Genomic DNA, 26,540 nt, shown 5'->3' with positions numbered 1-26,540 from the left:
GTGTCTGAGGCAGGTACGTGAAACCCATTCAGGGCTACAGAGCCTGGTTACGTAAGCCAGCCAGACCCAGGGACAAGTTATTTGTAATATTATTGAATCTGTCCCTCATTCACCTAGATTCTGCCCTTGACTTTTAGCATGTCTCTCTTTTCCAAGTCGGTTCTGCCTGGACCCCGTCCCCTAGAGTTAAGAAAACAGGATGGAAAGAGAGGAGCCCCCACTTTGGGCCAGCACAGTAGTAGTGCCTCTGTATACCTTATTCCTCTAATCCTCACCACTGCCCTTTGAGGCTGGTTGTCTTGTATTAGTTGGGGGTGAAAACACGGAGGTTTTGTAAAGTTAAGTGACCTGCCCAATGTTATGTGGCTGGTGGAACTAGGGTCGGAATCCACAGGCACCTGATCGCCTCTGCATCACGTGGGCTTCTCGCTCTACCTCTCAGCTCTTCAGCTTTCACTGCCCCAGAAGCAGCTATAGACTCGCCCATCTCTTCAGACTCCTAAACCACACAATTCTATGACATCTAAACTTTTGTAGACTCTAAAGCAACTTCCTTCCTCGTACCATTTACTCCCACTATGTTCCATTCCCCTGGAAGGTACACCGACCCAGCTAGCAACCCAGATAATGATGGAAAATAAGTAGAACAGACGAATAGGAAATGCGGCAGGGATGGAGGGTTAAGGGTCTGGCTCTGTGTGTGCTTGACCAAGAGATGCTGAGGAGCCCAGCAGGGAGCAGGCTTCCCCTTCACCCCAAATTTAACTGATGCTTACTGAGAAGTGGCTACTCATGGAAAACCAGCAACCAGTTGCTTGGAAAGTAGTGCCGGATTTTATCACAAACCTGTGGGGAAAGCTGGTGATGGGAAAATAAAATTGAGATGCTTGGGAAGACCAGGAATGATGGTGAAGTCAGCTGCTTAAAAAAGATAAAGGGAAGCAGTTCTCAAAGGAAGGAGGACCCCAGGGCAAGGGACCCTTCCCCCTCACCCCTCACCACTGGGACCCTCCAACTTATATGCAGATGTGTAAAAGGCAACATCTGGGTGAGGGTTGGACCCTTTCTGGACTCTGTATATTTTATGAGAATTAATGTGTTTAATTTAGGTGTTCCAGTGCCCCACGCCAGTTTTCATCCACTTTTGGAGAAGTGAGAAAAACATGAGTGAGTTTTTCACAAAGCTAAATTTACTCATTTTCAATAGGATTGTCTTTTTTTTTTTTTTTTCTGGGATTCTATCTTTTCCACTTTCTTGGTGTTAAAACATCCTTTCACCTATGAAACAGTGGTGATAGTAGACTAGACTTGATTTCTTGAGCATCTATGCCTGGCAGGATGTAAAGCTGGCAACCTTATGTTGAATCCTCCAATTTTCTCTATAAAACTTTTGCTGAACTACAAAATCCTAAAGTCTAAGGACCACTAAGTTGTACTCTGTCAGTTATCATTTGTATCAACTTTCTTCCCAAACTTGGGGCATTTTATTTTTCTGCTTAGCACAGACAATCTTTGAAATTCAAATACCACAACCCTGTGTTTAAATTTATAACTTTTTTTTTTGGTCTACAGGGTAACAGGTATTATACTCCACATACACCATAATTCAGGAACAGGAGATATTTCCTTCCCAAGATTGTGTCTTTTGCTCTTCTGTATCTGTCACTATGGCTTGCTTTGAAGAGTGTTCAGTCCAATAAAAAGACTCCATCTATAACCCCACAGGCTGAAATGAGTTGGAGGGAGTGAGGGGGAGGGATGTAAGGTGGAGGGGGCAGATGATGAGTCCCCAAGGTATCCTGAGATAATTTAGATAGAGCAAAATCTCCAGTCATAGGCAAGAGACCGCCAAGTTCCTTGGCCTGAGAAGGTCAATGCCAAGAACCAAGGTCAAAGGGCAAGGTGGGGAGAACATGTCAGAGAGATCAGTAATGTTGGAGGCTAAAAGAATCTATTAGAGAATGTAGTGGAGAATGAGGAGTCCAAGGCATTCCTGACCATGACAGTCGGCAGTTAGGGTGGAGTTCCGCACATTCCTGGTGGAGGCTGCAAGGTGAGAAGCCTGGGTGCAGAGGCTGCATGTGGCCCAGGAGCAGGGGTTAGGACCTGTGCATTAGTGACACTGCTATGCTGGACAAAACAAGAGATGGCACCACATTGATGATTCTTGCATTGTCACAACCACTATTGATTCTGTGGAGTAAAGGTCCTACTTCCTTCTTCCTGTTGAGAGAATTTTGCTGGGGAATGAACTTCAGCCTCTCTTCTCATGCTCTACTTTTTCTCTCCCAGATGCTCGTGTCTTCTCCACAAGGGAGGAGGAGTTATAATGCAATAGGTCAATTCTGGACTTCCATGGGAACATCATAATGTAGGTAAGATCCTGCACCAGGTGCAGAATCCCCTCTGGTACTTTGTGGACACACCCCAGGCAGGCTCTTCTTTCTGCGTTCCATATGGAAACGATAAGCAGACAAGACAGGCCCCAAAGACTCAGGGCTGGCCTCATCCCCTGGGCCCCAAATTGGTGGATAAGTTAGGCTCACTTTCAGATTCAGGGAAAGGAAACTCATGTTAGACCTTCGGCCTCAGCCACGTTCTCTAACTCAGTTATATCAGAAACACCAACTTTGGAGGTTATTGGGTACCAGCTCAGATATTAATAAAACAATCCCTCAATTTCCATTCTACTCATGTCTCATGGCTTTAAATACCAGCTATATGCTGATGATCCCTGAATCCCTCTCTGGGCTCTGAATCTGTAGATCTGACAGTCTTCTTGGCATCTCCCGAAGCTGTATGATGGGCACATCATATGTCACATGGTCCACACTGATCTACTGACCTTTTCTTTCCAAATCCGCTGTTCCTGCAGTCAGCCTGAACTCAGTTAATAGCAAGTCCCTTCTCCCAGTTTCCCAGGCTAAAGACCTTAGTTAGTGGGGCTTCCTAGGTGGCGCAGTGGTTAAGAATCTGCCTGTCAATGCAGAGGACATGGGTTCGATCCCTGCTCCAGGAAGATCCCACATGCCATGGAGCAACTAAGCCTGTGTGACAAAAAAAAAAAAAAAGACCTTAGTTAGTGTCATTCATGATTTTTCTCTTTTTCTCTCAGCCTACACCAAATCAGCTGGCAAATTCTGGTTAGCTCTGCATCTCACATGTATCCAGGATCCAAACATTTTCCTCCATCCCTACTGCCCCACCCTGGTCTGGGCCACAGTCACACCTTGTGTCATAGGTCACTGGCGGGGTGGAAGCGGGGAGCGTTTCCTGACTCATCTGCCTGCTAGTCCTGCTTCTACCCTTGGCTCTGAGCCCCACACCACTGTCCATTCTTTTTTTTTAATCCCCTCTTTTTTTAAAAGAGCATATATTTGTTTAAGCTGTGCCATGTGGCATGTGGAATCTTAGTGGCAATGTGGACTCTTAGTGGCAATGTGGGATCTTAAATCCCTGACCAGGGATCGAGCCTGCGCTCCCTGCAGTGGAAGCACGGAGTCCTAACCACTGGACCACCAGGGAAGTCCCACCACTGTCCATACTTGATCACAGTGGTTCTGTGATCATGGACATCACGCCACGGCACTCATCTGTGCCGAACCGTTAATGCCCCTTAATGATTTTGTCTATCTCTCTGTCTCTGTCTTGCTCTATCTCTCTTTGTCTCTCTCTTTCTCTTACGTACACACACATGCCTTCCTATGACTTGTAAGACCTAACAAGATCCAGCTCCCCCATCTCTGACTTTGTCTTCTGTTATTTTCCTCCTCATTCCCCCCACACTGGCCTCCTGTCTAGTCCTTGAGTGGGCCCATCATGTTCCTGTCTCAGGACCTTTGCACTTGCTGTTGCCTTTTCCAAAAATGCTCTTCTCCCAGAGACCCATGTAGTAAGTTCCCTCACTTCCTTCAAGTCTTTACTCAGTGAGGTCTTCCTGGCTCCCTTACCTGAAATTTCAGCCCCTTACCATTGTAGATCTCCTTTTCCTGCTTTTTTTTTTCCTCTCTAGCGCTTATCTGCATCTCATATTTTAGATACTTTACTATCTTGTCTAGTATCTGTCTCCCCAATAAAAATATAAACACCATGAAGAAGTTTATCTATTTTGTTCACTGGTCCTCAGAACAATGCTGGCACAGAGTAGATGCCCCATAAATACCTGTTGAAAAAAGTGATTGAATTAAGCAGATGAGATGATGCCCAACATCATTAGTCACTGAAGAAACACAAATCAAAACCACAAGGAGAAACCACCTCATATGACTAGAAAGGTTCTTATCAAAAACGCATATAATAAATAGAACTACCATATGACCCAGCAATCCCACTGCTGGGCATATACCCTGAGAAAACTGTAATCCGAAAAGACACATGTACCACAAGGTTCATTGCAGCACTATTTACAATAGCCAGGAAGTGGAAGCAACCTAAGTGTCTATCAACAGATGAATGGATAAAGAAGATGTGGCATGTATCTGCAATGGAGTATCACTCAGCCATAAAAAGGAATGAAATTGAGTTATTTGTAGTGATGTGGATGGACCTAGAGACTGTCACACAGAGTGAAGTAAGTCAGAAAGAGAAAAACAAATACATATATTAGTGCATATACACAGAATCTAGAAAAACGGTACCGATGAACCTAGAGGCAGGGCAGGAATAGAGACGCAGACGCAGAGAATAGACTTGAGGACACAGGGGGCGAGGGGAGGCTGGGACGTATTGAGAGAGTAGCATTGACAGATATACACTACCAAATGTAAAATAGATGGCTAGTGGGAAGCTGCTGTATAAAACAGAGAGATCAGCTTGGTGCTTTGTGACAACCTAGAGGGATGGGATGGGGAGCGTGGGAGGGGGGCTCAAGAGGGAGGAGATATATGTATATACATACACAGCTGATTCACTTTGTTGTACAGCAGAAACTAACACAACATTGTAAAGCAATTATAATCTAATAAAGATGTTAAAAAAAACTTATATAATAATAAGTGCTGGGGCTTCCCTGGGGGTGCAGTGGTTAAGAATCTGCCTGCCAATCAATGAAGGGGACACAGGTTCGATCCCTAGGCCAGGAAGATCCCACATGCTGCGGAGCAACTAAGCCCGTGCACCACAACTACTGAGCCTGTGCGCCACAACTATTGAAGCCTGTGTGCCTAGAGCCCGTGCTCTGAAACAAGAGAAGGCACCGCAATGAGAAACCTGTGCACCACAACAAAGAGTAGCCCCCGCTCGCCACAACTAGAGAAAGCGCGCGCGCAGCAACAAAGACCCAAAGCAGCCCAAAATAAAATGAATAAATGAATAATAGTAATAAAAAATAATAAGTGCTGGTGAGGATGGGAAGAAACAGGAACATTCACATATTACTTGTAGGATTATAAGGTGGTGCAGCCAATTTGCAAAACAGCTTGGCGATTTCTTAAAAAGTCAAACATAGATGTACCTTTTGCTCAGCACTGTTACTCCTTGGGATTGACCTAAGAGAAATGAAAATATATGTCCACACAAAGATTTGCACACAAATGTTCACAGCAGGCCTCTTATAATCATCAAAAATAGACAATACCTAAAAGTCCACCAGCAGGGGAATAGCTAAACAAAATGCGGTATTACCCATAGAGTCAGCAGTCCAAAGGAATGAAACACCGAGACATGCTACAACGTGGATGAAGCCCAAACACACACTGCATAAGAAATAGCCGGACACAAAAGACCATATGTTATATGAGTCGACTCATATGAAACGTCTAGGAGAGGTGAATCTAGCTAGTGGTTGCCTGGAGATGGGGGTGAGAAGTCGGGTTAACTACAAATGGGTGTGAAGGATCTTATTGGGGTGGTTGGAATGTCTCAGACCGAATTGTTGGTGATGGTTTGCAAAACTTGGTAGAGTGACCCAAAAAATCATTGAATTTAATGCTTAAGCACTTAAAATGGGTGAATTGCATGGTATGTAAATTATACCGCAATCCTGTTTTTGAAAAATGAATGAACAGATGCTCCCGTGCGCAGCTCCCTCAGTCAGGAATCCCCGGGAGGTGGGGGCTGGTGGGGGGGACCAGGGCAGGATCTAGGCCTTTCTTGTCCCTCCCATCTGGTTGCCAGCATGGGTGAAAGGGCCTCTCTGCTCACAGGGTGGGAGAAGAACAGGGATGGGTAGGAGCCTGACAAACCCTTGATGCTAATGGGGCCTGCAGATGGAGAAGCCTTAGAGGCCAGGATGCCTAGGAGGGAGGGCGGGGACAGGGGAGAGGGGCACGAAGAGGGAGACCTGAAGTCAGTGAAGGCTTCTGAGAACCAGAAGGGCAGCCGAGGGAGGAAATAAAAGCCGTCGGGAGTCTTGGGGCCGCCAAAGGGAATAAGAAGTGCGTTTTACAAATACATCAGGGGATAAAGAATCCTTGAGAGCCGCCTGGCCCATTAATAAATGAGAAGGGAAATAAAATTAATGATGATGATAAACATGGCTGAGCTGCTGAAGTGCTTTGTAAAATTGGTCTTTAAGAAGGAAAAGAAAAAAAAAATCCGAGGGAAACGCAATTAGGAAGAGACAGAAGCCCTGTCCATAGAATTGATGAAAGGTAGGAAAGAGAATACTTAGAAAAACTGGATAATGCCCACCCAGTTCAAATCACCACCTCCGCATGCAGGCCATGGGGGCTGAAGGGAATTAGCTGATGAAAGGATTAAACCGTTGGCAGTTGTTTTAACTATATATATGGTTAATTATACATGTATATAGATATATAGATACACACATACACTTTTTTTTTTTAGGGGAGAGACAGAATCAGTGAAGATTCAAGAGCTTGAGATAGAAGAGGGAAAGGAAGTACCATATTACCATATGGGTTCCTTTACGGGGCCTGGCACCATGCTAGGTACATTGCAAACATCCTATCATTTAATCCCCCCAGCAGCCCTGTGTGCTTCTGTGACCTGCCCATTTCACAGGCAAGGAAGCTGAGGCTCAGAGAGTTTATGAGTCCCTCCAAGATTATTCAGCTACACATGGTGGTGGTAGACTTTGAATCCATGTTTTTCTGATTCCCAAGAGAATTCCTTTCTGTTCTATCAGCTGCTTATTCTAACTCTCAAGATTTGATTCTACACATCAGAGAGGAAGATACCCACCTGCCAGTGACCTACTTCTAGTGACTGTCCTTTGTCCTAAAGACTTGGGATTCTGACGACATAGACAGAGGACTGCCTGGTTTTAACTTTGAGATGTCTAGGGAGGATTTCAGATTTCGCATGTTGAAGAGAAAGAAATGGGGCAGAGTTTGAAGAATGATGGGCCCAAGGGCACAGGATGTCAGCGTGCTCAGGGATGTGCAGGCTCCCAGAGTCCAAAGACTTTATCATACCTGCAAAATTGAGGCCTGAGGGCAGGGAGGGATATGCCCAAGGCAACACCAGGAGCTGGAGCTGACTTGAGGTCCAAGGCTCTACTTTCCATACTTCTCAGCCTAAGCCTATTATTTGCCCTCATCACTACTTCTGTCCTTTGGCATCTGAAGACTGGCCTTGACTTTGATTCTCAGCTTTGGCTCTGTCCCCTTCTCTCTGCTTTTGGTGTCTCACATCAGTGCCTTCTTTAACCTCCCATCTCATGTCTGTTGTTGTTTTGTTAACCCTGATGCCCCAGGGGGTGGGGGGGTGGGGATGAGGACGAGAGGGAGAAGCATGTAGGACTCATCTGGCTCTTGTCCCTTCATTGAGGGGTCCTTTCATTGAGGGGTCCTGTGCATGGTATGGTCGGATCCACCTGTGATCAATTCAAACACCGGCCCACAGTCTTTACCCGCTTCACCTAACCCATGCCATGACTTCATCACGTGTGGAGTTTACTTTCCTGCCTCTTGACCTTGGGTTTAACCATGTGACTTGCTTTGGTCACTGAGATGTTAGCAACACAGAGAAAGCAAGGACTCGAAGTGTGCTTGTGTGGTTGGGCAGCTCCTTGTACCCCTCTGCCACTGCCATGAGGTGAACATTCCCTAGCCAGCCTACTCGTGCAGGGTGGATGAGACACAGCTGGAGTAAAGCCTCCCCGGCCAACTCCACCCTTTCAGGGAAAAGCAGAGCTGTCGCAGCCACCATGGTTTGAAGCAGAATTGCTTGGCTGAACTTAGACCAGCCAAGTTTCTGCTGACCTGAATATCCTTGAGAGTAGATGTTCACTATCATACACCATTGAGATTTTTGTGGTTGTTTGTTATGCAGCATAGCTAACTAATACACAAGCCATCAACACAATGTGCTTGGAGGGCTCTAGTTCCTATTTAAAATCTTTTTCCTCAATTAATTAAAAATAAAAACAAATCATTAAGCACCCACAACATGCCCATTCCCAAGAAGTTTGGATTACTGTCTTTGATGAGCTCAGCCTGGGGGAGGCAAAAAGATAGTCACAAAATGTGATGTCAATGAAAGCTTCCTGCAGGGGTAAAGATCTCTGAGTGATGTCTTAGGGAAGGAAAAAGAGGGGAAGGATATTCAAGGCAGAAAATACAGTGTACCCAAGGACATGAAGGTGTGAAACAAGCTGGTCCATGCGTGGAACCCAAGCCGTCTTTGTGCTGGAATGTTACCCCCAGCATAGAGAGGCAGCCTGAGCCCTGGTCTGGCTCTGACATTTTACAAGTCCCTGACTAAATGTTTATACAAAAAAAAAAAAAAAAAAAAAAAAAAGAAAGACATCAACAATGGCAATTTATTACCAGATGATGAAGTTCAGGAAAACTCTATTAAATAAAAAAGTGACACAAGATGTGATAAAACTCAAAGAAACTCAAAGGGGATAAAAGACTCACAGTAGCGTTGTGGATGCAATAAACTAACAGCATAATCCACGGATACCAAAGGCACAGAGGTAATTACACACCCACACCTGCTCTCGGAAGTCAGGCTGGGGTCCAAGAGGCCCAGCGGAGGGCTGCTAACACAGGGAGCACCCCAGCACTGCCCTCACCCACCCCTACCCAAGTCTCATTTGAGATGCAGACCTTTCTCCTTGGCTTCTCCGAGTGTTCCTCTCCCTAGGACTTTTCTCCCTGTCACTTGCTTTCTGTAGGGGGAGGTGGCTGGTGGGGAGGGGGAGGGGGAGGGAAGGTGAGCAGCCTCCTTGGCCCTATGCAATAAGTATGGCCTTTCCCTCGAGCCAACCCCTCTCCTTCTAATGCTCCCCCTTCTCCCAGACCAAGTGTGTGCGATTTCCGAGTTAATCTGTCTGCACTAATTAAATATTGATGGCTGTTAAATATTCATGGGGCATTTTAGCTGGCAGGTTTGATGTCTCCAGGCCCTGCCGGCTTCAGCTCCGCTGATGGGCCATCTTGGCCAGGCACTTTGCGCTCTAGACCGCCTCTCTCTCAATGAGATGTTCCCAGCTGCTCTGGGTGACCTCACCTGTTAGGGAGGCTTAGCTCCCAGTCTGGGACTTCCAATGAGCTTGCTCGTGTGGGATGTGGTACCTGCAGCTTTGGCCTTGGGGGCTTGTCATGTGCCATAGAGGGAATCTAGCCTGGGGCGAGGCGAAGAGGGGCTGAACCCAGGGGTCACTGAGAGGCCAGGTGGCGTGTCCTCTGGTGGAGACTCCCGGGAGCTTCCTTCCTTCCACCGGCTTCTGTTGGCAGCTCTGGTGCTGGGTCGTATGGGAGGTGCTGGGGAGAGAGGTGGCAGACAGATAGACTCTCTGATCCTTGCAGGAGGCCAGTCTGTGTGGATACGGTCTTGCAAAGGGCAGTTACGGTCCCCAGGGACAGTGTCACGCTGGTCAGTGAGGGATGTCTCATGCACAGGAACTGAGGGGTCCCAGGAGACACCAACGAGACTGGGGAAGGGGAAGGTCGGGGAAGGTTCTGCAGAGCGAGACTTCAGGTAGAATCCTGGGAGACAAGGAAGAATCAGCCCTGTTGGTACGAGAGGGTTTGGTGATGGGCAGAGTGGGGGCCTGCGCTAGAGTGAGAGAGGAGCGCCCGGCACGTGGGCATGGCACACGTTCTGGAGCCCAAGGCATGGAGAGGAGGGGAGCAGTCAGCAGCCTGCAGGCTTGAGGGTACCTGCCCAGCCCAGGGTCAAGGCCAGGTGCTTCCTTCCTGTCTCTCATCCTCTACGTCCCCTGGTGCGTCCCCCTCTGCTCCCAGTGCCATCGGGCTCTCCCAGCCCCTCCCCCAGCACCTCGCTCCCCAAATACCCGGTTACCTCGCCCTCCACTTCCTGTGGGAGAGGAAGGGTAGGGAGGGGAGGGTCAGGAGGGCTGGGGTCTGAGAGCAGGACGTCCTGGAATGGTATCTTCTGCTGGCTGGTTGAGAAGTTGGTTCATGGCTGTGTTTTCTTTTTCTTTTCTTTATTTTTTTAAAATTAAAGTATAGTTGATATGCGACATTGTGTTAGTGTCGGGTGTACAACATAGTGATTTGGTATTTTTGCAGATTATTTTCCAGTAGAGGTTATTAGAAGATATTGGGTATAATTCCATCGCTGTTTTCTGCCGCATCACAGACGTGACACAGGGCTGGCATCTCCTTAGCTCCAGAACCCTGGTTTCCTGAAAGGGGGCTCATCTCCAGGCAAAGGAGGTCGTGTTCCAAGGCACACGTGGAGGTGAGTTAGCATCTAGCCACAGGCCATAGGCAGACGACTCCCCGAGGCCCAGAGGAGACACCGAGGGCCCTCGACAAACCCCTGTCCCTCTGGGCAGTGGGGTCTATTGCTGGCCTCGGGCACCTCTGTGTGACTTTGCAACTCAATGCAGGGCCAGGGTGTCTGAGAAGGCCACCTCCCTCCTGTGTGTGCAGTTCTGGTTTTTCGGGGGGCGGGGTCCATGTGGTTCAGGGAGACGTTACCAGGGTGACGTGTGTCAGCTCTCCCTCCAGTGGGGAGGCCATGCCATGACTGTGCTGAGTCCCCAAGGCTGGGCCCCCGAGGATACGTATCGCCAAGGACTTGTGAATCATACTGCCTTGAGTTTTGGGCCCAAAGGAATCTGAGAATCTGGAATGTTCCCTTTGGATAGAACCTAGGATAATAATGCCGATAATAGCAATAATAACGTGTACTGAGTGCCGCTGTATCAAGCACTTTACACGCAGTATTTCATGGACCCCTGCTAGCTAGGAACTTTTATGACCCACATTTGACAGACAAGGAAATGGAAGGTCAGAGAGGTTGAGAAACCTGTCCCAGGTCACACAGGAAAGGGCCAAGCTGGTATCTGAACCCAGGCAGTCTGACTCCAGAGTCCATGCCTTCAGTTCAATGCCAGTGGCTTTTTCCCCAATCACCTGGGAAGCTTGTTAAAATGCAGATTCCAGGTCCATCTTGGCCCCCACTGAATAAGAATCCCCAGGGAACAGCCAGGAAGTGGATCGGGCCAGGTGGAACCTCCACTGTGCTGTTGCACGTGGTCTGGTGGTCTCTTCCCCCACAAGGGACAGGGACAGGCTGGTGGGGAGGCAGCTTGGGAAGAGGAGACCCCCACCTGAGGCTCCCGACTGCTTTAGTGTTTCGCAAATTCTCTTTAAGATGCCAGCCTGACTTGGAGCTGCTCATAGCTCCGGAAAGAGTTTGTGTTTCCCTTGGGCCAGGGCTATAAAGCAGAGATTGTTACGCACCAGGCCACCCTGATGGCGGTGACAGCAGCAGAAACCAGAGAGGGCTGGGAGGAAGGAGGGGCTCAGGGGCTGGATTCAGGGCTCAGTGTTCAGCCACCCATCCTCTCTTGAGGGAAACGGAGTCAGAAAGAACTGTGCTGGGATCCTCTCTCAGGAGCTGTGAGGTCTTGGGTAAGCAACTGATTGTCTCCAAGTCTCAACATTCTGATCTGCAGAATGGGCTGATGATATCCCTTACCCTACAGTGTAGCTATAAGCCTCAGACAAGATACGTGAGGCACAGAACACCGGTAGCAGCGACCTCTTACAGAGCACTTCCTAGGTGTCAATCCCTGTTCCGTGGGCTTTACGTGCCTTACCTCCTTTAATCCTCATGACAGCCCTGCCAGGCGGGTATCATTACTGTCCTTGGTTCCTGGTTGTGAGACTGAGATGTGGAGATGTTCATGCGTCTGCCTGCATCCTACCAGGGGTAAGTGGCAAAGCTGGGGTTTGAGCCCCGCCTCTCGGGCTCCAGAGCGCGTCCTCTTAACCTACAGAGGCATCCAAAAATGATAGTCTCTCGAGCTCCACTCTGCCCAGACTTCGGGAAAATTCTGCGCTCTCTTTTGGACAAAGATTCCTCTTCTGTGGATGATCCCTTTCTCGGGAAGCCCCCTGGGCTGAGAATGGATTTCTCCTTGGACAGCAGGGGCTCTTTTACAGGGGATTTGCCATCACTCACTCATCCTCCCGCTCACTCATCATTGCACAGCGATTTGGTGAGCGCTTGTTACGTGCCTTGCCCTGGGGACACAGCGTGGACACTGATTGTGACTCCAGTGAGAACACAATCAGGGAACAAAAAAGGGCAATAAACGAGAAATGAAGTAAAACGTACAGTGTGTCAGGGTGGGATCTCTGCTGTGGGGGGAATGAAGCAGAGAAGGGAGGATGGATGGAAGGGGCTGGCCGGGGAAAGCCTTGCTGGGGGGTGTGTTTGAACTGTGACCTGATGGGGTGAGGGAGGGAGCCACGTGGGTGTGAGACGTGGAGAGCATGCCAGGCAGCCCTGGGAACAAAGCCAGGAGAGCAGTGTGGCTGGGGGAGGGGGCGGTGGAGATGCAGGCCACCAGTGGATGAGACCTACCTCCTCACGGTTTAAACGGGCCACCCTGGCTGCCAGAGAATAGACTGTAGGGCTGGGGTGAGTCAGGGACCGGTCAGGAGGTCCAGGTGACAGATGATGGTGGCTGTGCCCAGGAGCTGTGTCTGAGATGGTCAAGAGGGTTTGGATGGCGCCGGGTGGTATTTTGAAGGTGAAAGCAACAGTATTTACTGCCAGATTGGATGTCGGATGGAGAGGGAAGAGTGAGTCCAAGGGTGTTGGCTGGGGCAATGGGAGTAACCTTGGAGTGAGGTGCAGGAATAGTGGGGTTTGGTGCGGAGGTCAGGGAATGTTTGGCCGTGTTAATTAGATCTCCAAATAGAGGTTCATGTAGGCAATTGGAAAACACGTCTGAATTTGAGGAGATGTCAGGACTAGGGACATACATTTGAGAGTTATCAGCAGATAGGTGTTTTAAATCGTGACACCGGATGAGATGGTCCAGGGAGGAGGAGGATAGGAAAGAGCAGGGGTCTGAAGACAGAGCCTTTGGAGCAGGAATATTTATAGGACAGGGAGAGGACCAGGAGCTAGCCCGAGAGACAGGGGCCTTGTCACCATAGCCCCCAGAGCGAGGTGGGGACCGGCACTGGGTTCCCCCACTTTCCCAGCACCAGCTCTGCTCTTTTGGCAGGCCTTTTCTGCCCTCTAGTGGTCATAATTGGGATTGTACCCAATGGCGCTAGAGAGCCACACTACCTTTCTGAGTGTCTTCTGAGTCACTTCACTTCTTCATTCAGTAGACAACCTCTAAGAGTCTACTATGCGCTGGGCACTAACCAGTGCAGAAGAGAATAATGCTTTCTTGGAATTCACTGCAGAGTGGAAGAAAAGACACAAACCCAACTGTCAGACAGTGGTTCTCAGCTGGAGGTGGTTTTAGTAATGTCTGGAAATATTTCTTCTGTTGTCACCTTTGGGTGGGGGGTGAGTGGGTTGCTACTGACATCTAGTGGGTAGAGGCCAGGGATGCTGCAAAAGATTCTCTAATGCACAGGACATCCTTCTACAGCAAAGAATCATCTGGCCCAAATGTCAACACGGGTCAAGGCTGAGAAGTCTTGATCCAAGACGATGCATCAGGTGCTGTCATAGAGGTAGTAACCAAACCGTTTGGGTGCAGATGAGAGAGTAATCAAACCTGTCTTTGGGAGACAAGGAAGGCTTCACTTCACAGAGGATGTGTGGTTGTGACTAGTCTTGAAGGATGGCTAGGGCTTTGCCAAGTAGAAAGGGGAGAGATTAGAAAACAGATAATGAGAACATGTACAAATCATGTCCCCAAAGACTCTGGCTTGGCTAGGGTGACCACAGGCCCAGGTGTGTGTGGGACAGGCCCATCCATGCAAGGTGCTCAGGCATAATTGTTCATAGAACTGCCTTCCACTCTCAAATGTGCCCTGGTTTGGATGACAGGGTATATGGTCCCCTGAGATTCAGCAGGCTCTGTGTGGCTGGAGTAGGGGTGGGGGGAATGGGATCTGGGTGATGAGGGCCCTGTAAGGTAAGGTGGAGGGGCTGAGTTTTGGTCCAGATAGAGAGGAAGAGGGCCTGAGCATGGAGAGTGAGAGATGCTCTCTTCTGAGCATCTCTGTGAAGGCCAGTCTCGGGTGAGGATCAGGATTGGAAAGAACATGCCAAGGGCACCACACAGGCCTTAAGACAAGCAGAAACACTCCCACCCCAAAGCACAGGACCCAGGAAGGGTCATTTGGCCTCCCTCTGCCTTTGCAGACCTTTCTTTGTGCCTATCCCCAGGCAGAGGTGATGATGGGATGAGTGCAAAAGCAGCGGGTCAGGAGAGTCGGGATTTAGCCTCAGCTCTGCTGCTGACAAGCTGTGTGATCTGGGGTGGGTCTCAGCTCTTCAACCAGTGGGTGGGACCACTCCCCCTTTCCAGGACTTGGGTCTTTTTTTTTTTTTTTTTCCGGCACACGGGCTTAGTTGCTCCACGGCATGTGGGATCTTCCTGGAGCTGGGATTGAACCCGTGACCTCTGCATTGGCAGGCGGACTCTCAACCACTGCGCCACCTAGGAAGCCCAAGGACTTGGGTCTTGAATGAAAAGGGGACAATTCTATCCACTTGGAGAAGGCAGCCCTTTGGGACATGTGTTATCATGTACTCTGCTGGGGCACCCCAAGAGTCACAGGCTTGGAATCTACGGTTGTGAATTTCCAGGACCCTCCCCCTCTGGGACCCATGTCTAATGGAGGGGTGCCAGGCTCCTGTCTGCCCAGCCGTGTTTCTGGAGAGCAGGTAAATAGGCTTTGCAACAGGATAAGCAGAAAGGGCACAGCCCGAAAGGCCACCAGAGAGAACGCTGTCTTGCTGTTTACAGAGGGTTTAATGTGAGTGGGCAGAGGTGACAGCAGATGGGGCCTAGGCAGGACCGAGTGGGAGAGGGCTTTCTAACAAGACAACCTCCTGTGTGCACAGTGGCTCACAGCCCACGGGGAGAGGGGAAGGGGTGGATCGTCTCCATCCATAGAACTGAGGTTCAGAGGGGAACTCGTTCAGCAAGTGTGTGGCTAAGCGTGTGGGTGGAGAACCCAGCACTCTGACTCCTGTTTGATGTTGTTTCCAGAACATCTGTTCTGATGCCTTTTCTTTGACAGAGGAGGATGCTGGGGTCTAGAGAGACAAAGAGACCCATAGATCATCTAGCTGCTGAGTGACACCTTAGGGACCAGATCTGACCGCCTTGCCAGGGTCTCCTGCCGGTAAGTGGGGAGAAGGCTAGTGATGTCACCCATCTGCCTCTTACTTCAGAAATTGTTTATCTCTGTGCGTCCTTCTCCCTATGTACATCATCAGCTGACACCACACAAGTCTCCTCCATTATAAAAACACAAACCGAACTTAGACAATACAGCCAAGTAGGAAGAAAAATGGTCCCACTAGCCAAGCATTAGCTTTTGGGTACACTTACTTCCTTTGTTTTTCCTGTATGTGATTCTTTCCCCCCAGCCCCGCTTTTCACATACTTGAGTTCATATTGACTAGACCATTTCAAGCCCTGATTTCACTCACACTATCATAGGTATTTTCCATGTTATTACATATACTTCATAAACGTCATTTTGAAGGCAGCAAACTCACTGGACCAGCCCCCGATTATTGGACATTTAGACTGTTTCCAATTTCTCGCTGTTACACACAACGCTTCAAAGAGCAGCGCCGCGTAGGATGGCTTTGAATATTTAGGATGATTTTCTTGGGCTGGAATTCTAGGGAGAATCCAGCATACGTACACACAGGTCCTCCCATGGTTGGCTCTCCCATGGGTGGCCCAGCCTTGGGGGTCCCAGACAGAAGGCTAACAGATCCCCTCTCCTCTTTCTACAACCTTTTCTGAAGTCTATCTTGATTTCTTTTCCTCATTACTCAGTCAGGACCAATATGTTCTTTCCTGAGACTCCTCCATTAAAACCCCTCACATTCACCAGGAAAGGGGAGAATAAGATCACATCTCGAATTATATTGATCAAAAATAGAACATATTGTTTCAATAAACCAAAGTGTTCAGACTTCAGGTATAGCTGGATCCAGGTGTCGAAGCAATATGATCAGAACCTGATTTTTCACTGACTCTAAGCCCAATTCTGTTGGTGGCTCCATCTTGAGGACACACACACTGTGAAGAAGACTGTAGAAGATTAGTTTCAGCCTGTTTCCAGGCCTGCAGGAGAGAGAGAGAGAAAATTTTTTTTTCCCCTGGTAGCTCCTACATAAACCCTAGAATTCACTCTGATTGGACTAACTTAGTTGCCCACTCCCTCCCGAACTAATCACTGTCATATGGCCTGACCATAAGCTTAGGCAACTTAGATAACGCACTTTGTGCCTGGGCTGGGATTGGCTATGCTTGTCCCAGAGCCTGCAGATTAGGAGAGGTGGCCCCTGCAAAGTGCGCTTGGGACATTTATTATCCCCTCAAAAGGGGAGTGGAACCTAGAGGGGGGATACAAAACAATAGGGGAAAGACTCTATTAGGGGAAAGACTCTATTTGGGGAAAGGCTCAGAAGCATAGCATTTTGGACCTGAAAGCTCCTTTGAACACATGCCTCTGCTCTCCCAGAGAAAGAGGAGCCCCTATAACAAACTCTCTGAGACGCAGGCCTTCCAATTCTGCTTGTATGCCTCTAATGTCAGGGAGCTCACCACTGTCCAGACCAACTCACTCCACCTCTGGGACAGCTATAACAGTAAGAGGATGAGTTCTCCTCTATACCGAGTATTCAATCACACCTGTCCATCTAGCTAACCGCACTCCCACGGCCCTGGTCCCATTGGACCCACCTGGGGGGGCATCCGTTATGTGACCATTGGAATCAGAGCCATTCTGGGGTCTTTTCTTCTCGACTAAACATCCCCTGGACTTTGTTGTGTGTGACTCGGTTTCCTGTCCCTGCTATTGCTTGGCTTCCTCCCATGTGCTCTGGTTACTCAGCATAAAGTCAAGAACTGATCACGAGGCTGGGGTCCGATGCAAGTGCATGGATTCTAGCTTTTTGAGAAGTCTTTAGTAAGCGACTCGGGCCTCCTCTTTAAAAAGCTGCCCAGCTGTGGAGAGAGTTGTTTCCAGTCCAGGTATCTGAGTCATTCCTTTCCTTGTGTCTCCTGTGAATTGCTCTTTTAACCAGTTCCAGGGCCCTGAGAGCAAACATAACAAGCCTAACCATGTGGGACTTAAAAGGAGACATTACATTTAATGAAAGGGATCTTTTTTTGGGAAGAGAGCGCTAGGTGCCAGGCACAGGCAAATGTGCCTGCTATGTGGTTGGCTGCTTGGGCCTCCCCACAAGCCCCCTTTCCTGCCACTGCTGCCTGGATGTCAGAGCTGCCTCCTGCCCTTGGGCAGCACCCAGCACCTTGCAGGCCCAGTAGATCATGGCCCATGTAGCACAGGGGTGGATCATGGTGCCTTGGCGGCCCTGCAGCATTTTGTGGACTCCGTTTTCCTTCCTGTGGCCCTAGGGAGCTGCCAGTCAAGACAGCCACCAAGGGCCCTTTTTTGGCCAACTTTAAGTGTATGTTCCACCATCCCTCCAACAGCCAAAAGCAAGCAAAGCGTCTGTGAAATCATCCCTTGGCTGGATTCAGTCTGAGTCAGAGCTGGGTGGCTTGGGTTTCAACTCTGTTTGCCGTCTGCGTGGGTTAGGGTAATACTTGCTGCTGTAACAAATAAACCCCCAACTGTACAATGGCTCAGATGCGACAGACTGTTTCCTCCCTCTGCCATGGGCCTGGTGTGCGATCAGGTCAGCAGGAGGCCGTCCTTCATGCTGTCTCTGGACTCCAGGCTGCTGGAAGCTTGGCCACCTTCACCTAAGGGTTTCCAGTAAAGGGTCGCCTCCACTTCAGCCAGCCTGAAAGGAGCACCAGCAAAGAGGAGCATCGGTGGGAGTTGTGTGGGGGGTGGTCCTGGAAGGGACACACATTTCTACTCATCTCCCATTGGTGGGGCAGACCTTTACCACATGACTGCGAGAGACACTGAGAAAGACAGTCTAGCTATGGGCCAAGAGGTGGACATAGATTTTGGTGATCAGAGAGCAGTCTTTGCTATACAATCCCAGCCCAAATGACAATCTTGGACCATTCCAAGGGGAAGTGGGGGAATCGGGTGTGTATCAGGGGAGGAAGGGCGTGGGCTGCAGGGCGGCCAGGAGGTCAGCCTATCCCTGTCATTGGTCACCTCTCCCACAAGACTCCCCTCCAGCCATCCGTCAAGCCCAGGTCTCAGTGCCCTTGACTGGTGACCACGACCCTTTCCCAGGGCAGAGGCAGGGGGGCCTTGTGTGTGCGTAAATCCTCAAGGGCTTGCTTCTAAAATGCACAATAGGCGTGATTTAAAGACATCCTGATAGAATCACCTGGATACATTTTGCAACTTCAACTAAACCGCTGGTGATGTCTGAAGGCTTGTCGGGCAAGAGGAGCTGTGATTTGTAAGAGAGACCCGCGGGAACTCGGGGATGGACTCCTGATAACGTGGTGTGATCGATGTACAGCATTTCCTGACTCTTGTGAACAACGCTTCAGCTGCCACTTTTCCATCTTGTCGGCTCACTTCATATTAACGTTCCCTTTCAAAGGATCAGCACAGACTCAAGGATCTTTTACAGACTCTTAGCTGGCTCAGGGGCTGTAATTACTGTCTTGATGCTCAAGTTCAAGTTCTACTTGTTGTTGTATGACAACTTCTGCAAGAGGGATCCTCTTACCCGCTCACCCCCGTGGCGGTCTGACACAGCCCCCTGGACCATTATCGCTCTCCAGTCACTAGGTGCTCCTGTGCTTTCTTCCCTGAATCTGTCTCTGGAACGGCCTGTTCTTCAGGGAACCCTAGACTGCCAAGAAGAACAGTCAGGAGTGCTTGCCTTCTGCGCTTGGAACTGTGTTGATATCATTTGCATGCTTCCTGATTACGGGACAGGCAACTCCATCAGCTGCTGGCTCATCTCGGCAGAAAAGGGATTTCCTTTTCAAAATCATGGGTTGATGCTATGATGGGGATCATACCATGTCATTAAGCCCCTTCTTTTTTTAAAAAAAAAATTATTCATTTATTTGGCTGCACTGGGTCTTAGTTGGGGCAGGTGGGATCTTTAGCTGCGTCATGTGGGGTCTTTATTTGCGGCATTCGAATGCATGTGGGATCTAGTTCCCTGACCAGGGATCAAACCCAGACTCCCTGCATTGGGAGCACAGAGTCTTAGCTACTGGACCACCAGGGAAGTCCCTATTAAGCCCCTTCTTTTATTATTCTCACATAAGAACCTCTTGATTTACATCTTTGTTTCCTTTTCAAAGCTCTCAGCGTTCCTTCTCACACACAGACTAGTTTCTAAATGCCAAGCTGTACATTGTCAAATGAAACTGTATGTTGAATTATCATAAGGCCCACAGCTTTCAAAACATCAACACTCAAATGCCAGCTTGTGGCTACTCGCTCTCCTGGTAGCTCTTTATGACATTCCACACACCACACATCTGTTAATATTTATCTGAGCCGGGGGGCTTGCATTCCTGATTGACTTTCCCCACTTTACTCAATTTATTAACAGCGGTTTCCATATCCAACACATTCAGGAAACTGGAAACAGGGTAATTTCAACTGAGGTTCCGTGTGTCCTTTGAATATGCTTGGATCCTATCCAAACATCCTTTGAAAAAAGAACACTCGGCCATGAATAAGATACAGACTCCAAAAAATAAGAATCCTTTCTTGTTTAAACTGACCTTTAGAATAATCCTATTCACACAGCACACCACACAACCAAATTGTCTCTACTCGGGACAAATGGCCCTGGATGATTTCAGGGAGGGGTACGTGTGGTGGGGATGAATGGGGGAAGGGGCCCGTTAGGGAGCGGAAGATGGTGATGAGAAATGGCAGGGTTGGGTTGACTTTACCCGGGCGAGGCAGTCCTGGGCCCCAGGAGAGAAGCATCCCAGATTCATCAGGTCTATTGGGAGAGAGAACACACATACACACACACACACACACACACACACACACACACACCCCAGATTTCTATGGCCACTGCCTGTGCAATTCTGTTCCTTCTGCCTGGGACACCAATTTCCTCCACTTCTACCCAACCTGGGAATTATCCTAATTCTGCATGTGATGATCTGCGATGCCATCCACAGCCCTTGCCTTCTGTGTATGAGACCGTATCTGTGCCTCTTGTACCACGTGCCACTCTTGATTGTAGTGTGTATGTGTGTGCACGTGTGTGTGCGCGTCTGTCTGTGCGTCTGTCTTCCCTCTGACCACGGGTTCTTGGGGGTAGGAAGCATTTCTTCCTCACCTTAATAACCTTAGTGTCTGGCATGGGGTCAATATTCACTGAATTGTGAATGAACGACTAAAATTAGCATCCAACTTATCATAAAATCTTCGTGAACATTAAACCCAAAGGGAATGATATCCCATCCAAAGTCTCTTCCTTGTCAATATCCAGGAAGACATTTGATATGCATGTTAATGACGACCACGCATGTTTCATAGAAATGTTTCCAGAACCCACCAAGCCCCCACATCCATTATTTTCAATGGCATCATGTTACTCCACTGTGCTAACCCATTTCACTTTTCTTGGCCAGCCCCCTCTTCTTTGGCCTTTGGGTAGTTGACAATGTTTAGTTATCACAGGCAGTGACACTATAGACGTGTTTTTCTTTCTTTGGGGCTAATACCACGGGGTCTGTTACCAGACAGAGGATTGCCGGGTCAGAGAGGATAAACAACCCTCATTCCTCTTGCCTGATTGCTTATGTAAATTGGTCCAGTCTTTCTCAACAGCAATGCTGAATGATGTGTTTTCACTGGCTGCCCATCTTGGGCTGCCCATCTTGGGTTTTATCATATTTATTTTTTGTGACTTTATTTTTTTTTATAAATTTATTTATTTATTGGCTGCATTGGGTCTCTGTTGTGTGTGGGCTTTCTGTAGTTGCAGAGAGTGGGAGTTACTCTTCGTTGCGGCATGTGGGGTTCTCATTGCAGTGGCTTATCTTGTTGCGGAGCACGGACTCTAAGCATGTGGGCTTCAGTAGTTGTGGAACATGGGCTCAGTAGTTGTGGCTCACGGGCTTAGTTGCTCCGCGGCATGTGGGATCTTCCCAGCCCAGGGATGGAACCCATGTCCCCTGCACTGGCAGGCAGATTCTTAACAACTGCACCACCAGGGAAGTCCTATTTTTTTGTGACTTTAATAGGCATGTAATGGGACCTGAAAGATGCTTGGTTCTAAATTTTATTTCCTAGCTGGCGGGTTGGTCCCTGTTTCCGCATGGTGATTTACTGTCTCCATTTCTTGGTGTGATTCTGTTCATCTCCTTTGACCACTTAGCAGGGGGAGTCACGTAGTGGCCCATCTGTTATCTGTTTGGGGCAGTAAGCAAGCTTGGGAAGGGGAATATGACAGACATAACGGATGCTGCTGTTTTCCTTTTGATATTTATTTTTATTACATGGCGGTGCAAAAATTTTCATTCTTATACATTTGAAGCCATCCATCAGAGCCCTGATGGTATCTGTTTCTTCAGTAGCTGGGAATTTATCTCCTCATCGGCGGGAGGAATGGTGATGCTTGTCCCTTGTTTCCAGGTTTGTCACAGATTAACGGTACGATACGGCTGAATTTGACAGGCGTGCTGTATGAATTTAAATGAACTCTCCCTGGCTCGTTAGCCAACTGTCCCGGTGATGTTTATTAAATAACAATCTCTTGCCTCAGTCTTCTCCTCTGTTGACCTAACGTTAGTTTTAACCAGGGTTCAAACTCATCTCAGGAATCTCTCTTGCGGTGATCTTTGCTGCTTTTAACTCAGCAGAGGATGGTTCTACTGATTGAGGATGCACAACATTAAGGCTCTGGAGGGATGGGCCATCGCTGCCATTGAAAGGCAAATCCTTTGATGGTTCTTCACCTGGAAGAATAAACGTCCTACACTCGGAGCTGTCAAATTCTATTAGAGGACTTAGGGGGATTTACATCTCTATTGCGTTAACTCTGTATATTGACTTTGGGACATAGCATGTGTACTGAGAGATTACAATTGGACCGGAGCTGGAAAGCTCCCCAAAGACCTCAGGGCTTTAGATAAGAGGAAGACTCATCTATCCTCCCAATGGACCTGACCTAGGGGCTATCCCAAAGGGTCAGGCAGTCCTGAGGCTGATGGTTTTGAGTAATGTCACTTTTCTGTAACCAAGAGGACCAAGAGGGAATCTCGACTAGACCCTATGAGTCCTGTGATCAGGGTGTAGTGGGTGGGTGGTGGGTAGGGGTGGAGATGGCAATAGAGGATTCACAGCTCCTCCAATCAGGCTGGAGTCCACAGAACGTGTCTCCTACCACGTTATCTATCTCTTTATTTATTTAGGTCACACCACAAGGCATGCGGGGTCTTAGTTCCCTGACCAGGGATAGAACTTGCAACTCCTACAGTGGAAGAGCAGAATTTTATCCACTGGACCACCAAGGAAGTCCCTCCTACCACTTTAGTGTCAATATTTTCCTCTGCCCTTTTGTCTTTTGGTTATGCTTTCCTGGTAAAGCTGCCAAATTTAATCAATCTACCTGTCCACCTCCTCCTCCATCACACCTGGGCTGCTGGGCACTCCCGAGGAAGACCACACAGCCGTGCAGACTGGTGCTGCAGAAAATTTGTGTCTCCAAGCCCAGGAATGCTGGAGGTCCTCCTCTGCTCCTGTGGTCTTCACTCTCTCCTCCAGCCTGTCTTTCCTTTCTCCTTCCTGTTTCCCTGGGAGCAGCAGCCTTGCTCACATTTGGATCTGCTCCTCCGGGAGCCCTCCCCTTTTTGCCTTAACTCGTTTTCTCTATTAGCTCCTTCCCATTTGTACTTACACAGACTTAACTGTCTTCATTATTGAAAAACTCTCTTTCTGTAAGATGTTTCGGGACTTGAATGTTCTTCACTTATTCAACATAAAATAGTGACAATGGATAAACCCTTGGGGAAGGTACTCTTCAGCAAAGCCTGAGACTCCCTCTAGCTATAGCTTTCCTCAATCTCCCTTTCAACAGCACATTCAAGAGCTGGTCTACATTTGCTGTCACATCCTTTCCATTACAGCTAACTTCTCAACTCACTAGATTAAGGATTTTGCCACCACCACTCCACAGAGACTGTTTTTACCCATGTAACTATCAGCTTCCCTATTTCTAACTCCCAGGGTTGCTTCTGCGTTCTCATCTTCCCAACTTCCAAGCAGCATATGGCAATGTTATTCTCTTCTTCTTGGACCACATCTTCCTCTGACTTGGGAATAGCCTTCCTTCTCAGCTTCCCTCCCACCTCTCTGGCCATCCCCTCAGTCTATCTTTTGGTTCTTCTTCCTCTGCCCAGCCCCGCCTGTTTCTCCAGGGGCTGTTTATGCCTTTGATTCTCCCGACTGGCCGAACTGTGCCTTGGCAACCACGCCCATTCTCTTGGCTTCGGTGGCCCTCTGTTCACGTATAGATGACTTTCCACTTACACCTTCAGGCTCAGAGCACCTCACTCCTGAGCTTACATCCTTCATATGAGCTCTGGAACCCGAATGTCCGTATGAAAGCACCTCTGCCTCTTAGTGGCTCTGTGACCTTGGGCAAGTTACTTGACATCTCTGTGCCTCATTTTCCTTCCTCCTGAAGTTGTCATGAGGGCCAGGTTGAGTTGCTGTCATTAATATGATGTACAGCCAACTGCTGTTGAACATCATCTTCTTCTGGTGACCCAAAGACATAGCAAACCTGACCTGCCCAAATCTAACCTCACTGTCTTCTCCACCTGTCCTTTAAAACCTTCATCTCCTCAGGTGTTCTTTTTTCTTGGTGGATGATACCACTGAAGTCCCCAGACATCCTGGACTGCGCCACTATCCTCACCCCCCTGTGGCCAATCAATTCCCGACTCCATGCATCTACCTTCTAAACATCTCTCTTCACCCCCTCATACCCATGTGCTCTGCTCCCACTCTCGCTCTGGCCACCACCATCTCTCACTTAGGTTTGCCCAAGTAAGCACGAGCTCTTCAGTGGGTCCCCATTGCTCTTAAACCCTTAGCATGGCTCATAGGTTCCTCTCTGTTCCAGTGCTTCTCATTTCTCTTTCTCCTCCCTGCCCTTCCCCTAACATCTGGCCACTATCAATGTGACTCCTTTTGTTGCACTCACTGTGTCCTCTTGTATTTCTACTCGCTGTCCCCTCTACCTGGAACAGTCTTTTCCCTGTTTCTTTTCTGTGCATTGCTAACTCCTCATCTCTAAAGCCTCATATTAAAACCCATATTCTCCAGGCAGCTTTTCTGACCTCCCAATGTGGCAAGAGATGCCTAGTTCTATAGGTTCCCACAGTACCCTGTGCTTCACCCATCCTTAGACCACCCCCCCACTGCCCACGAGCCTGTTTAGAAGTTTACATTTCCCACCAGAGGAATCATGACACTCTTCTTCACTCTTGTATGTCTGGTGCTTGGCTTAGAGTAGGTGCTCCATAAATATATGCTGAATAAATATCTCATTCTGCATCCTTGTGACGATATGCAAGCTCTATCCATCCTCTTCAATACATCAATCCATTCAACACCAGGAACTGGATATCACATATCTTTCTCTCTTGCTCACTATCCTTGAAATAATTCCCAGTCCTTGGCATTAAGAAGCTCAGAGTGAAGATGGCGGAGTAGGAGGACATGTGCTCACTCCCTCTTGCAAGAGCACCAGAATTACATCTAACTGCTAAACAATCATCAACAGAAAGACACTGGAACTCACTAAAAAAGACACCCCACATCCAGGGACAAAGGAGAAGCCGCAATGAGATGGTAGGAGGGGCGCAATTGTGCTAAAATCAAATCCCATAAATGCTGGGTGGGTGACTCACAAGCTGGAGAACAGTTATACCACAGAAGTCCACCCACTAAAGTGAGGGTTCTGAGCCCCACATCAGACTTCCCAACCTGGGGGTCCAGCAATGGGAGGAGGAATCCCCAGAGAATCAGACTTGGAAAGCCAGCGGGATTTGATTGTAGGACCTCCACAGGACTGGGGGAAATAGAGACTCCACTCTTGGAGGGCACACAAAAATATGTGCTCAAAAGGACCCAGGCGGAAGGAGCAGTGACCCCATAGAAGACTGAACTAGACCTACCTGCTGGTTTTGGAGGGTTGCCTGCAGAGGTGGGGGGCAACTGTGGCTCACTGAGGAGACAGGGGCACTGGCGTCAGGGGTTCTGAGAAGTGCTCATTGGTGTGAGCCCTCCCAGAGTCTGCCATTAGCCCCATCAAAGAGCCTGTAAGCTCCAGTGCTGGGTAGCCTCAGGCCAAACAACCAACAAGGTGGGAACACAGCCCCACCTACTGGCAGACAAGCAGATTAAAGTTTTACTGAGCTCTGCCCACCCAGCCCTACACCAACAGTACCTCCCACCAGGAAGCACGCATGAGCCTCTGAGATAGCTTCCTCCACAAGTGGGCAGACAGCAGTATCAAGCAGTATCAGCAGTATTTCATCTTGTGGAACTGAAAACCACAGCCACAGAAAGATAGAGAAAATGAAAAGGCAAAAGACTTTGTACCAGATGAAGGGACAAGATGAAACCCCAGAAAAACAACCAAATGAAGAGGAGATGGGCACCCTTCCAGAAAAAGAAATCAGAATGATGATAGTGAAGATGATCCAGGACTTTGAAAAAAGACTGGATGCAAAGATCAAAAAGTTGCAAGAAAAGTTTGCCAAAGACCTAGAAGAATTAAAGAGCAAACAAACAGAGATATGCAACACAATAACTGAAATGAAAAATACACTAGAAGAAACCAATAGCAGATTAACTGAGGCAGAAGGGCGAATAAATGAGCTGGAAGACAGAATGGTGATAATCACTGATGTGGAAAAGAATAAAGAAAAAAGGATGAAAAGAACTGAAGACAGCCTAAGAGACCTCTGGGACAATGTTAAACGCGCCAACATTCGCATTATAAGGGTCCCAGAAGGAGAACAGAGAGAGAAAGGACCTGAGAAAATATTGGAAGAGATTATAGTTGAAAACTTCTCTAACATGGGAAAGGAAATAGCTACCCAAGTCCTGGAAGTGCAGAGAGTCCCAGGCAGGATAAACCCAAGGAGAAACACACCAAGACATATAGTAGTCAAATGGACAAAAATTAAAGACAGAGAAAAGTTATTAAAAGCAACAAGGGAAAAATGACAAATAACATACAAGGGAACTCCCATAAGGTTA

This window comes from Hippopotamus amphibius, chromosome 17 (genome assembly GCF_030028045.1).
Source record: "Hippopotamus amphibius kiboko isolate mHipAmp2 chromosome 17, mHipAmp2.hap2, whole genome shotgun sequence".
NCBI classification, from domain to species: Eukaryota; Metazoa; Chordata; class Mammalia; order Artiodactyla; family Hippopotamidae; genus Hippopotamus; species Hippopotamus amphibius.
Note: the sequence above shows the minus strand (reverse complement) of the source record.